Source organism: Tupaia chinensis, unplaced genomic scaffold (assembly GCF_000334495.1).
Source record: "Tupaia chinensis unplaced genomic scaffold, TupChi_1.0 Scaffold150006_1, whole genome shotgun sequence".
Lineage (NCBI taxonomy): Eukaryota > Metazoa > Chordata > Mammalia > Scandentia > Tupaiidae > Tupaia > Tupaia belangeri.
The window spans coordinates 3,473,674-3,489,295 of record NW_006209847.1 but is presented as its reverse complement, the minus strand read 5'-3'; positions in this window follow the sequence as shown (position 1 = coordinate 3,489,295).

Genomic DNA, 15,622 nt, shown 5'->3' with positions numbered 1-15,622 from the left:
TTAAGGGGCTGGACTTGCACATGATTGGCCATGGTTTGAGTCCTGGACCTGGCATTTTGCTTTCTCACCCACCCCTATCTCTCTCTCGGGTCAAATAAAAAAAAAAAACAAAAAGCAGCCTTAAACTCTAAGGCAAAAATTGTATCTTTATAGTTAGCCAGTTGGTAAATAAGATAAATACTTTTTTTTTGTATTTTTTACAGTGTACTTATTTTTTTAATGTTTCGTTTTTAAATTATTGTGATTTATTTTTATCACGTGATTATTTTAAAATTGATTATGAGAGGGCTGGCAGGGGGTGTGGTGGTTAAGGTGCTGCACTTGCACATGTACCACTTGGCAGCTACAAATAAAGCAATTATGTTTTATGTAAAGTGTATCCTTATGTGACATTGATAGGTGACCACTTTTGATATTTACATTAAGTTTAAAGAAAAATGTACTGATCTCATTGTAGAACATTTATTGACATGTCATGATTAAAACATGCAAAGAATGGAAGTTGGGAATAACTCATTCAACAGTCAATGCCAGCCCCTCCCAGTTCTTTCAGTATGTATGTGGGACTATCTGGCCTAATTTGGGGGACAGTTCTGATGAACTGCATGGGATTCTAGTGACGTAGCCATTACACTAAGTGCTTTTATTGTTATTTTTATTTTTTGAGAGGTTTTCGCTATAGGGCATGTGAGCTTGCCAGCCAGACAGAGAGAGACATAGAGACAGAAAGCGAGAAATCACCCCCCAGGGGGGATGGTCACGCCGCAATCCCTTCTCTTCCATTCTCCTCTTGGGATCTTGGGCACACACGCACATACGCCCGGTGTGAGTTCTAAGCCACCGGCTCCGGGACGCGAACCGCGGTCGACTACGTGGGAGTCCAGCAACATAGCCATTACGCTAACTGCTGGTTCCCTCAACTTTTTATTTTTTAAGTAAAGGCAGTACATTAAATTTATAATACAGTGTGGTTTAACTTCTATATATTTACTTTTTTTTTTTTTTCATGTAATCATTCTTAAATCTTTTGTTAGGCTCTGTGTCTGGATTTTGGATTCAGAAGACATTCTTATCTTTACAGGCATCATCTACATCTTCCATCTGCCCCCAGCTGCATTTCCTGTCTGACCTGGCAAACATCATTTAACCTATGTCCAGATTAAAAGACAGGGATGCCTATGTGTAGATGTGGCTGATTAAAGGTTTAAAGAGGTTAGCAGGATTCTTTGTTTTGAGTTAACATTTGATGAAATATAAATTATAAAATGCTATCTCAAGCCCAGCAACTTATTAAAAATTGAAAATAATGTGTGAGGGTTCTGAGAAATGGTTGGAGTGGGAAGCACCAGGAATCTGTCTCCCTACTTAGGCAACAATTGCATTAGCAGAAACTGTTTGATGTAACTTTTTGAGAATTCTGGAGTCTGTTGAAATCTTGCAAGAGCCAGGGAAAATCTTGGATGGTAAATTCTAGTTCACTTCAGTGAATTAAGAATTTTTTCAAAGAATTATTTTATTTAGTTTAATTTATTATTATTATTTTAAAATTTGACCAGAGAGGGACGGAGAGAGAAAGTGAGAAAGTGAGCCACCAGATCTGGGACTCTAACCGCAGTAGACCATGTGGGAGTCTAACGACTTAACCACCACGCCACCTGCTCTCCCTGAATTTCAGTTCTTAACATAGTAGCAGCTGCTTAGCCCCAACCCTTAGCTCTGTGGAAGGCAGCTGTGCACATATCCCTTAACAGCTTACATACAGCTTGTGGGAGTCTAGGGTGAGCAAAAAGGATCCTGTCCTAAGGGTGTGTGTTGCTATGGTTTCAATGTCACCTCCAAAACTCATTGTTGAAATTTAATAGTCATTGCGATAGTATATTAAGAGGTGATAGGTTACAAGGGCTCTGCCTTCACAAATGAAGTGATGCCATTATTGTAGGAGTAGGTTAGTTATTGCAGGAGTGAACTCCTGATAAAAGGATGAAGTCTAGTGCCCTTTCTCTCTGTCTTGAGTGCTTGCTTTTTGCCTTCTGTCATTGGATGATGTAGCATGAAGGCCCTCACCAGATGCTGACATCATGCTCTTAGACTTCACAGCCTCCAAAATGATGACCAAGTACACTTAAGAACAAAAAACCTGGGAACCAGCAGTTAGCATAATGGCTATGTCGCTGGACTCCCATGTAGTCAACCGCGGTTCACGTCCTGGACCCGGTGGCTTAAAACTCACGCCAGGCGCGTGTGTGTGCGTGCCCAAGATCCCGAGAGGAGAATGGAGGAGAAGGGATTGTGGCGTGGCCATCCCCCCTGGGGGGTGATTTCTCGCTTTCTGTCTCTATGTCTCTCTCTGTCTGTCTGGCAAGTGCACATGCCCTATAGTGAAAATCTCTCCAAAAAAAAAAAAAAAAAAAGAAAAACCCCAACATTTTATGTATGTATATACACAGACACATATATAGTAAATTTAATTTAATTTATTATTATTATTATCTAAATTTTGCTTGGGACATGTGATCTCACCAGAGAGAGAGTAAGAAAACAAGTTGCCAAGTCTGGGACTCAAACAGCAGTCGACCATGTTGGAGTCCAGTGCCTTAACTGCCATGCCCTGTAAACATCTAATGTTTATATATAATCCAGTCTCAGTTATTCTTTCATAGTAGTACAAGTGGGCTAAGACAGAAAATTAGTAATAGCAGGTTTGCTTCTATAACAAATACCTGAACATGTGGAAGCAAGTTTTGAAACTGGGTAATGGATAGAGGTTGGATGAATTTGGTGATCAGGCTAGAAAAAAAAAAACGACATTGCTATGAATGGAGCACTAAGGGAAATTCTTGTAATGACTCAGAAGAGAAGAAATGTTAGGGGAAGTGAAACTTTTTAGACATTACTTAATGGTTGCAATTTAGGCTTTATTTAACTGTCACATTATTTAAGTGGTTGCAGTCAGAGTATTGGTAGAAATATGGGTGGTAAAAGCCATTCTAATGAGGCCTCATGCATAATTGAGAAACCGAATAAAGGCCATCCTTGTTATAAAGCAGCAAAGAACTTGGCTGAAGAATATCCGTGCCTTAGGGCTTTGTAGAATGCAGAACTTATGAGCAAGGAAGTAAGATATTCAGAGAAAGAAATAACAGCAAAGCATTCAGGCAGCTATATGGCTACTTTTTTTTTTATTAAAAAAAAATATTTATTTAATTTTATCTATTTATTCATTTTATTTTAATTTGACCAGAGAGAGAGAGAGAGAGAGAGAGAGAGAGAAAGAGAGAAAGTGAGAAAGTAAGTTACCAGGTCCAGGACTAGAACCGTGGTCAGCCATGTGGGAGTGTCCAGTGCCTTCACCACCACACCACCTGCTGGTCCCTATGGCTACTTTTAATAGCATTCAGTAGGATGTGAAATGTCCACATGCAAAAGAATAAAGTTGGACCCCTTTCCTTACAACATGAAAATATTAAAATTGATTTATAACATAAATGTAAGACTTAAAATTATAGAACTCCTAGAGGAAAACAGGGCAAAATATTTACAATATTGAATTTGGCAGTTCACTTTGTTATGACAATAAAGGTAAAGGCAACAAAAGAAAAAATAGACATATTTTATGACAAAACCAACCCACAGAATGGGAGGAAAATTTTCAGATTATATATCTGATAAGGAATTAATATTCAGAATATATAGAGAACTCCTAAAACTCATCAACAACAACAACAACAAAAAACACATCCAGAAAAAATGGGCTAATAAGGACTTGTTATTTCTTCAAAAAGACATACAAATGGTCAGTAAGTACATTAAAAGATATTCAACTTATCTGATTATTAAGGAAATGAAAATCAAGACACTACCTCACACCCATTAGGCTGGCTAAACAACAGAAAATAACAAATGTTGGTGAGGATGTGAAGAAATTGGAACCCTTGTGTATTGTTGGTGGGAATGCAGAATGGAGAACAGTATGGCAGTTCCTCAAAAAGTTAAAAGTAGAATTGCCATATGACCCAGGAATTTTTAAATTTTTTGAGAGATTTTTGCTATAGGGCTCATGATTTCACCGGAGAGACAGAGACAGAAATCAAGAAATCACCCCCCAGGGGGAATGGTCATGCCACAATCCCTTCTCCTCCATTCTCTCAGGATTTTGGGGATGTGCCCGGTGTGTTTTAAACTGCTGAGTCTGGGACTCGAATCGCAGTCAATTATGTGGGAGTCCAGCAACTTAACCATTATGCCATCCACTGGTCCCTGATCCAGCAATTTTGCTTCTGTGTGGTATGCCCTACAATTGAAAACAGGGTCTCAAATAAATATTTGTGCTTACATGTTTATAGCAGCATCATTAACAATAGCTAAAACATGAACTTGTATCCTTTGATAGATGACCAGGTGAACAAACTATGGTATATCATGCAATGGGAATATTATTTAGCCTCAAGAAGGAAGAAAATTGGGTCAGCCAGCTGGCATGATGGTTAAGATGGCTGAATCTCACATGGCTGACTATGTGATTCAAGTCCCAGACTTGATGACCTAAAAACATGCTGGGTGCATGTGCATGGTGCCCAAAATCCTGAGAGGAGAATGGAGGGGCAGGGATTGTGGTGTGGTTATCCTCCCTGAGGAGTGCTTTCTCACTTTCTCTCTCTGTTTCAGGCAAGTGTATATGCCTTATAGCAAATTTTAAAAAAAGAAAGGGAAGAAAAATCTGATATGCTACAACATGGATGAATCTTGAGGCCTTTATATATTAAAAAAGATAAGCAGACACAGAAGAAATATTATGAGTCTACTTATATGTGGTAGAGAAGTCAAAATTGTAGAGACAGAAAGTAGAATGGTGGTTTCCAGGGCTGGGGAGAGAGAAGCATGAGTTGTTGTTGAATGGGTGTAGAGTTTCCGTTCTGGGAGATGAAACAAGTTGTGAAGGGTGGTGGTGGTGGTTATACAGTAGTGAGAATGTGCTTGTTACATTTTTGATAATGGTTTGTCCCCTACAGGTTCCTGTTTTTGGAATTTGATCTTAGTGGGCGGTGATTGGATGTCCCTCAAAGGTTCATGTGTCGGGAGTTGGTTGTACTGTAGAGGTGTTAAGTGAACACTTAATCCCTTCACGGTGTCCCAGGGCAGGGGTTTTGGATGCGATAAAATCACTAGAGGGGAACCTGCAAGATTGAGTTCTGGTGTGTAAACAAGGGGGGGGAAATGGGGCAGTCCGTGAACACGTGGATACAGCCCAGAACAAGGAGAGACTTACGGATGGCTGCTAGGCTCAAGAGCCTGCGCCAAGTTGTATCCTCACCAGAAGTGGCCCCTGGACCTCGAACCTCCAAACTGTGGGCTGAATGACTCTTTATTTCTTTATAAGTCACCCAGTCTCAGGCACTTCTGTTAGCTATATAATAATAGACCAAGCCAATGCTTAATATCACTGAACTGTACACTTAAAAAAATGTTAATGATAGGCCAGCCGTGGTGGTGCAGTGGTAAAGCAAAGCTCTGACATGCTGAGGCCATGTGGCCAGGTCCAGTTTAGCTTCCTGAGGTCTCCTTGTGCACACTGTCAGTATCTCATATTTTGCATTTCTGTTATGAGTAAGGTCACTTAAGGCTTATGCTTAAGAGGCACCCATTTGGGGACTGGCAGGTGGCGTGGTGGTTAAGGTACTGGACTCCTATATGATTGACCATAAGTCCCAGACCTGGTGGCTTGCTTTCTCACTTCCTCTCTCTCTTTCTTTCTCTGGTGAGCATGTGTGCACTGTAGCAAGTTAAAAATAATAATAATAAATAAAAATGAAATAAACAATTCTTTAAAAAATAAAAGAAACACCCATTTGTATTTTCTTTCTGTGTGCTATGATCCTGGCTGAGAGTGGAGGTGGGATCATAGCATGAAGACCTTGTTAAGGGGGGCCTGTGTATCTCTCCCCTCTGTCTTGCTCTCGTAGAAGAAATAAATAAACTTAAAAAAAATAAAAGAAATATCTGTCTTTTTTTATTTAGAGAGATTTATTTTTGCTATAGGGTATGTACACTCACTGGAGAGACAGAGAGACAGAGAGTGAGAAATCACCCCCAGGACGGATGGCCATGCTGCAATCCCTTCTCTCAGGATTTTGAGCATGCATGCACACGTGCCTGGCATGAGTTTCAAGCTGACGGGACCAGGACTTGAACTGTGGTCGGCCATATGGGAGTCCAGCGATGTAACCATTACACCATCTGCTGGTACCAGATCTGTCTTTTTTTTTTTTTTAAAGTTTAAAACAGTAAATATTTTATGTTATCCGAATGTTGCCAAGATAAAAACAAAACAGACAAGGTTTCTATTCATTATTTCAGAGTGTAGTGAAACTAGTACTCACTTTAGCTTTGGAAACGGGTATTTGAGAACTTCTCATTAACATAGACAAGTGCTGCTATCAAAAAGATTATCAAAAGAGAATGCAGCTGGGACCAGCAGATGGTGTAATGGTTATGTTGCTGGACTCCCACATAGTTTACCATAGTTCGAGTCCCAGACTCAGAGGCTTAAACTCATGCCAGGGATGTGTGTGTGTGCTCAAAATCCTGTGAGGAGAATGTTGGAGAAGGGATTGCAGTATGGCCATCTTCCCTGGGGATGCTTTCTGCCTCTCTGTCTCTATTTGTCTCTGGTGAGTGCATGTGCTCTATAGCAAAAAATCAAGGGCCAGCTCCTTAGTTTGGTGGCTAAGCCCTATGCATGGGGAGTCAGATTCTATATGGCCAACCATGGTTTAGATCCCAGCCCACATATCTGAAGCGTGCGCATGTGTGGACCCAAAATTCTGATGGGATGGAGAAATGGAGGGAAAAAGATTGTGGTGTGATCATATCTCACTGGGGAGTGCTTTCTGTCTTTTAATCTCTCAGATGAGTGCATGTGCCCTTTGGCAAGAAAAAGATTTAAAAAAAAAAAAAGAAAAGAGAAATTAGTTCAAATGGGAACCACACTTTTCTAACACAATTAAAAAATAGTGTGGTTGGTGCTATAGCTTGAAAAAAAATGAAACCGAATCGATGAAAATAAATTTATTGTATCTTTAACCCACTCTATGTTAACATTACCATGATGTCCTTGTATTAGTATGTTACTGTGTTGCCAACCGAAATATCTGAATATTGGTAATTCATAAGAATAGCAGTTTATTCAGCTAAGAGTTGGGAGGCGTGAGGTCCACAGGCTAGCTTCTGCTGAGGCTACAACGTGGTAGAGGAGAGTGGCTATCCCTAAGTGTTAGTCTGTTATGGTCTCTTTTCCATTTTTATAAACCCATCAGAACCTAGTCATAGGGGCCCTGCCCTAATGACCTTATCACACTCAAAGGCCAAACTCTGACTTACACACATTTGTTTTTGAAAGAATTATTTTATTGAACTTTATCATTATTATTTTGCAGTTTGATGAGAGAGAGAGAGAGGGAGAGAGTGAGAGACAGAGAAAGTGAGAAAGCAAGCCACTAGGTCTAGGACTTGAACCACGGTTGACCATGTGGGAGCCCAGTGCCTTTAACCACCATGCCATCTGTCGGCCCCTGGCCTTAACACCTTTACAATACAACCAAATTCTAACACATGGATTTTTAGGAGACATTCAAACTACAGCAGGTCTCATAGTTAGAACAAAGATTCATTGATTATATTGACATAATTAAAGAATGTGTATTTAATATTTTATGTGATGTATGTATTTGTATAATATTTAAAAGTTAGGAAAGTGTACACAGTGTATGGAAACTCTTCCTCTTCCTATACCTGATTCTTTCATGAAGGAAACTTCCATTTTTATCTAGTTTAATGTGTTTACTTCCAGAGATATTGTATCTACTTATACACGTACTGTGTATTCCCTTTCTAGTCCCCCATCTACTACACGATATACTACTCCAATCAGTATATACTCCAATTAGTAGTATCATGGAGACCTTTCCATGGCAAATTATTTCCCTCAGAGGGTGTAATTAATTACACCATCATAACAATGTTTGAGACTGTGTTACCATGTTTTTGATCCTTATAAATCTGACAAGTGAAAACAGTATATAATATTTTGCATTTGTGTTATGAGTAAGAAGGTCACATAAGTCTTATGCTTAAGGGACGCTCATTTGTATTTGTATTTGCTCATTTCTCTGTTGCTTTCTTTGTTATATAAATGCAAACATTTATTTATAGTCATTTGGTTATAATTAATATAAAATCTTTTATGAAACATTGTTGAAAATAGAGTTTATTTTACTTAACCTATTTTTAAAAATAATCATTTAATTTTATTTATTATTATTTCTTCATTTCCATAGGACATGTGTGCTCACCAGAGAGAGAAAAGAGACAGAAAGAGAGAGAAAAATAGCGAAAGAGAAAGTGAGAGAGAGAGAGAGAAAATGAGAAAGCAAGCTGTCAGGTCTGGGACTCAAACCATGTTCGCCCATAAGGGAGTCCAGTGCCTTAATCACCATACCACTTACTGGTCTAGGATTTATCTACTTATTCTTATAAGAATAAGTTAGGGATTTAATTGACTTTCCCCCCAGATTTCTACCAGTTTTTTCCAAGTTATTTATGGAATATTTCATTCCTTCCTCACTAAGTTTCTCATTTGATTTGATTCTCAGGTCATATAGCTTTTCCTCTCCCTGGGAAGTACAAGTGTCCTTAGGAACTAAGCACTTTGTTCAGTATTACCCCTTTCCATAGCCCTTCTCCTGCATCCCCATCCTATCCTGTGCACAAATGGTCTCTTCTGGGCTGGAAGTCTCTTTCCTCATTTGCTTTTGACTAGCTTTCTTCTCCTCAAACTCCAAGTCTCATAATAATGTCACTTCCTCTATTTTTTCTTGAGTCTACAACCCGGGTTGGATGCCACATTATATCAATAGATTCTCACATCACCTTGCAGTTCTTCCTCCCTGATGTAGTGTTCCTCATAGCAACAAAGACCCAGCCACGCTGGTCATTCCTGTGTCCCTGGTGCCTACACCAGTACTGACGCAGTGAATGCTTAAATAATGAAAAGAATGCAATGTCTGTTTTCTCTCTCAGTTGATTCCCTCTGCATGCAGTGGCTGGGTGATTGAGGGGCGCTGTGCTCCCTCAGTGAGCCGAGTCCAGCCACCTCTTCTGAAGCTCCCTAGGGCCCCCTGCTAATGCATGGCCACGTTAGTAGCTTGCCTCCCCTTAGATGTGTTTGGCTTTGACCCTACAGATCCATATTTAGGGTGCATAAGGCTTGGACCTTTGCTCTAGGACTCTGAATTATGTTTGGAGAGTATTAGCCTAGGCTGACTTTCCTGTCTCATTTTGCCATCTTAGATGTGAGACAGTATGAATGAGGTTAGCACTCAGAGAAGCTACTTAGAGTGTCCTGTGATTCCCCCCTCCCCATTTATTTATTTATTTATTTTCTTTGAGGTTTTTGCCATAGGGCATGTGAGCTTGCTGGAGAGAAAGAGGGACACAGAGACAGTGAGAGGGAAAGTGAGAAATTACTCCCCAGGGGGAAAGGCCATGCTGTAATCCCTTCTTCTGGGATCTTGGGCATGCACACACACACGCCTGGAGTGATTTTCATCACCAGGTCTGGGACCTGAAACCACAGTCAGCTATGTGGGAGTCCAGCGACATAACCACAATGCTATCTGCTGGCCCCAGATATTTTTCCCCTTTCAATATGGCACTGATACCTGTTGGATGAATAATATAGTTCTTATAAAATCCTTACTTGATAATTTCTATAGACCCAAGTTCCACTCTTAGGGACTCTGACACACTGCAAAAGTTAGAAGTAGACATTTGCAAGGATGAGAACAAGGAAAGAAAATAATAAGAGAAAAATGTAGATTATTAGCAGAATTTTTGACTCTTGCTTCTCAAATATTTTAAGTTGAGAAAAAAGTAAAAAAATATTAAAACACAACATTATCATCATAATGAATGAACACTTATTAATTATATGCTCAGGGCATTACTCTGAAGTGAATTTAATGAACAAATAACTAGGTTTGGTAATATTCTGGTTGGAACTATCTATCCCTTTGAGAAGAAGTTGAACAATCGGAAGACTGTGGTCTGATTGCTGCAGACTAAGATTATTCCCATTCATTCTTTTCCCTTCCTTCTCCCAAGGGCGGAAATGAACAAAACAATAATTTCCTAATTGTTTATCACTCAGTTTTCTGCCTAGCACAGAACTGTGTGGCTCTACCAGTCTCCATGTGATTTTAGTTTTTTTTTTTTTTTTTTTTTTAAGGTCATTGTGCTTAGAGTTCAGGGGACATGAATCTTTTTTTTTTTTTTCTATGTCAATACTTTTATTTTTAATGTCCAGAGTTTGCAAGACAAGGACCAGAGCTTCCTTTCAGACACAAAAATTTTATAAATTCTCAATTGGCTGGTGAGGCTAATAGGGGTATTTCTTCTTGTCTAATGTGGTTTGTGGGAAGACTTCATTAAAGTCCTCATTGGTCATATGGTCAAATGGATCAAATGGATGGGAAATCACATTTTATATGCTGTGACAATGCTCAGGGAATGAGTGTAAATTAATTAAAAAAATGTTTCAGAAGAAAATTACAGTGCATTTGTCACTAGATTCTAGCTTCGTCCATATTTTTAGTTTAAGGTATTTTATGAATCAATAAAACATGGAAAAAAGTTTAGTATGGAAGAGAGAGAAGGGAAAGGGGAAGAAAAAAAAGTAAAAGTATGCTTAACTGGCAAAAAATTGAGAGGCTATTTGCTGGTAAGTTATAGAGTAATATCTTTGAGTTGACTGACATGCATAGTATTTGTGCTGGAAAAAGAAGTGTACACTATAAAGATGTGATTAAATGTAAATAAATAAATTAATTTATAAAAATGGAATTATGTTCATCTTCTCCAGTTGTTTCTGATAGTGTTTAATCCTGGCCTTTGACGGTGACGCAAACTCAGCACAACGTTTCACGTCTTCCTTCTCTTCAGCATCCACCTGGACAGTGTATTTACCCTCCGACACAGAAACCTGAAGGGCATAAGCTTCTTCTCAAAGTCATTCACTAAGCCCATCTTGGCCCTGTTGGCCTTGTAGTAAGCCCAGTTTTTGTCATCCTCAGTTGTACTCAGGAAGGGAGTGGCCCCAGGCAAAAAGCTGCGAATCTTTAAATCTCAGTAGATGCACTTTATGTCTTTCAAAATCCCCTCCAGTTTCTGCTTTCAATCACTCACCTGTGCCTTCGAATAATTTTATTTATAGCTCTCCCAGATTTGATCCTTGCTATTTGAGGGAGGGTAAGCCTGCCATTACTTACCCCAACATTCGAGTGTAGTTCAGTATTCCAGAATCATGAGGTCTGGCAGGCTGCATAGTGGGTCCTCAGAAAGACGTCTACATTCTGATTCTTCTGACCTGTGATCCTGTTGCCTTACCTGGCAGAAGATATGATGAAGTCAAGGATCTTCCGAGAGGAATACTATCCTGGATTAGCCAGATAGGTCCAGTGTAATCAAAATAAGAGAGATGAAATGAAATCAAAGGCAGAGAAGACAGAAGGATGGAAGCAGAGGTTGAAGTAAAGGTTTTTTTTTTTTTTTTTCTATAGGGTGTGTGCGCTTACCAGAAAGACAGAGAGAGACAGAGATAGAAATGGAGAAATCACCCCCCCAGGGAGGATGGCCACGCCGCAATCCCTTCTCCTCCATTCTCCTCTCGGGATCTTGGGCACGCACGCACATGCGCCCGGCATGAGTTTAAGCCACTGGGCCCGGGACTTGAACTGCGGTCGACTACGTGGGAGTCCAGCGACATAGCCATTACACTAACTGCTGGTCCCCCTGTGTGTATCTTGATTTTAGCCCTTCTGACTCACTTTGGACTTCTGATCTCTAGAACTGTAGATAATAAATTAGTGTTGTGTCATTTTCAGCCACTAAATTTGTGGTAATTTGTTACAGTGGCAGTGGATAACCAATTTATGGGGCGATAATTACAAAACCACGCACAGTTTGCTAACTACTTCCTGGACTAGTTTCCCTTACATACTAACAGTGCAACTAACCAACAACTTGCTTAGAAATTGCACTGATCAAAGTGGGTAATGGCTTCAATATGGTGGTAAGAGAAACGACAAGAATAACTCTGAGGCTACCAATGGGATAAGGAACTCAGGTAGTTTATGGTGAGGGAGGTGGAAGGTAAGATTATTATTATTATTATTTTGGATTATTATTAAGTTTTAGCTACCTATAGGATACCAGGTAAACCTCCAGAAATATTGCAACTTCAAATACCATCTAGGCAGTTTATCATAATAGCTAAAAACATGGACTCTGGGCATTGTCGAAACTTTTTGCACTTTGTTTTCATCAATCATAAAAGGGGAAGGATGATAACAATAATTCTTAGCTCAGAAGCTGGTTTTAAGTATTAAGTGAGTATATATATATATATATGCATGTGTGTGTGTGTGTGTGTGTATGTAAGTTTGTATATGAGGGTGTGAAGATGTATGTGTGTGCTATATATAAGTTTGTATATGAGGGTGTGAAGATGTATGTGTGTGCTATATATAATATATATATATATATATATATATACACAGATGGTGAAAACACACTTAATACATGCACTCACATATAGGGTATGTGTACACACATATAGTGTAGCATTTGCACACAGATATTTAAAGAGAATATATAGATACTGAGAGAGAAAACGTGTGTGTATATATATGTATATATATATATATAAAAAACTGGTGTGTGTTTATATACATAGAACTACGTATGCATGTATATATCAGGATACCATATATACATATGTAGAGAGAACATGTGTGTATATAAAAAGAACATGAGCATATAAATAGAATATATTATAATACAGAGAACATATTTATATATGTGTTGACTGTGTGTATACAGAGAGAACATATGTGTATAGAAAATATATGTATACACACATAGAATATAATGGGTATCTGTATGTAAAAATAATGTAAGTGTGTATATACACATGCAGATAAAACATGTATATACACAGAGAATACATGTACCAGAATCTTCAAAAAGTTCATGGAAAATACATATTATGAAGAGACTTCATGGATTTTCAAATTTTTCACATGAAAATAAACTTGCACTCTAATTCCACTTTTCCATGAATTTTTAAAAAGAATTATATTATTTATTTAACTTTATTTACCATTATTATTGTTATTATTTTAAAATTTGACCAGAGAGATACAGAGAGAGAGAGAGAGGGAGAGAGAGAGAGAAGGAAAGTGAAAAAGCAACCTCTGGGACTGGGACTTGAATTGTGGTCAGCTATGTGGGAACCCAGCACCAACCACCATGCCACTTGTCAGCCCCTCCATGAACTTTCTGAATACTCTTTCAGACAGAGAGAGAATATGTGTCTCTCTCTCATTTTCTTTTTTTTTTTTTGGAGAGGTTTTCGCTGTAGGGTGCGTGCGCTTCCCAGCCAGCCAGAGAGAGACAGAGAGACAGAAAATGAGAAATCATCCCCCAGAGGGGATGGCCATGCCGCAATCCCTTCTCCTCTGTACTCCTCTCAGGATCTTGGGCACGCATGCACACGCACTGGGCGTGAGTTTTAGGCCACCGGGTCCGGGATGCGAACCGCAGTTGACTACGTGGGAGTCCTGGAAAAGTGACTAACTTGACTCTGAGTGGGCGGTAGAAAGTCACAGTGGGCGACTAAGAAACCGTGAGTTTAGTGAATTAGCCATTAGGCTAACTGCTGGTCCCTCTCTCTCATTTTCTGTGTGTATAGAGAACATATATGTATATAGAGAGGACATGCATATATAGAGGATGTGTGTGAATATGTGTGTGTGTCTGTGTGAAAACAGTGTCTGGCACGTAGTAAATGTTATGTAAGTATTAGTTTTGTTATCCAGGTAACTCTGCAGTAGAATTTCTTTTGTGATGAGAGAAATGTTCTCTATATACTACCATATGTGGTTATGAGTATTGAAATGTGGCTAGTGAAACTAAGAAATAGAATTTAACATTTTATTTAAAGTCATGAGGTATTTTCCTGTTTTTCTATGCAAAAATATGTCATGACTTTCCCAACAACCCAATATTCAATTTCAATCTAAATTTTTTAACCGTATTTAGTTAGCAGCTACCCTATTGGACAGTATGGGTTTGGGGCTTGGAGGAAAGGCCAGGTATGGAGTTAATAGATGGCTTTCGCTTTATGGGTGATAGACAAAGGAAGGGAAGATAAATAGAATGGGAAGGGAAAAGGATCAAGGATAAGAAACTGGGGAATATCAGGGCTGGCAGGTGGTATGATGGTTAAGGGCCTTGCACTCCCAAATGGCCAATTGCAGTTTGGTTCCTGGACCTGGAAGCTTGTTTTCTCATTTTCCCTCTTTCACTCTTTTGCTCTGTTCCACTCTGGTCAAATTAAAAATAAATAAATAAATAAAGTTATGTAAAATAATTAAAAAAAAAAAAGAAACTAGGGAGTACTGAGATCTAAGGTTTTGTCATGGAAGGAAGAGATGGAAAAACGTATCAAGGAGGCCAGAAGAAGCAGCCGTGTCCTATAGGAAAGCAAGGAAAAGAGAATAGAGTTCCCAGAAGGGAGTAGTTGGTAGCGTTAAATACGATTGACCGATACATTGAGATGAGAACTGAACATAAATCTTCGGCGCTGACCATGCCTGTATGCTGCTCCAAGTGGACTTTGGAATTAGGAAGGTGGTGGGCTGGGGAGACTGGCTATCCTGTGAGACTGGAGGCACAGTTTGTAACTCCTCTGCTTTCTCTGGTGTATACATGGCAAAGACCTTACGAAGGCATTGGCTTTGAGGTGAAATATGAATGCTTAAGGTAGATATATTTTCACATCAATTCTCATGACTAACTCTGGAAAGATTTCAAAGGCAACCATATATGCACCTCTTTCTACACCCCCACCCCCAGTAAAACACTGTTAGAAGGAATTGGAGAATTATCATGGCTGTTCCTATATTAAAATATTAATGTATGAGTCAAATCGGTGGTTTTTGAACCTGAAAGATCAAGTAGTTTTCATTTAATTGTATTAACCAAATTGATTTTAAACCAGCAGAATTATTTGCAGTGCCTAGGAAGTCATTATTCTCCAACCAAGCGAGATAAATGGGTCACCTTGGGATTTGCAGCTGGAGTTTTCCTTTATGACAACACATTGAGAACTAAGTAATTTGTCCTAAAGAGACTCTTGCAGCAAAGGTTCACCAAACCTGTCTTGATTAATTTTTCAAAATCACTTGAGGAGTTTTACCAATTACACTTTCAGGGGTTGATTTGATCAGTCTCACATGGTCGCACAATCTGCATATCAGTACTTAAAGCTCAACAGACCAAAATGGCTAAAAAAAAGGTGTGATGGAAGTGAACAATGAACTACATTCAAATCTGATCTAAACTCATACGCTTTAAAGTCCTGCATATTTGAGATGCTGCATATGAAATGATACAATGCAAAGTCTCATACTATTTCTGAGGTAGTCAGGGGACAAATATGAACTCCTTTTTGCCAGTGAGAGACTGATAGGAAACAGTAAAGTAACTGAAGATAATAAAGCATGAT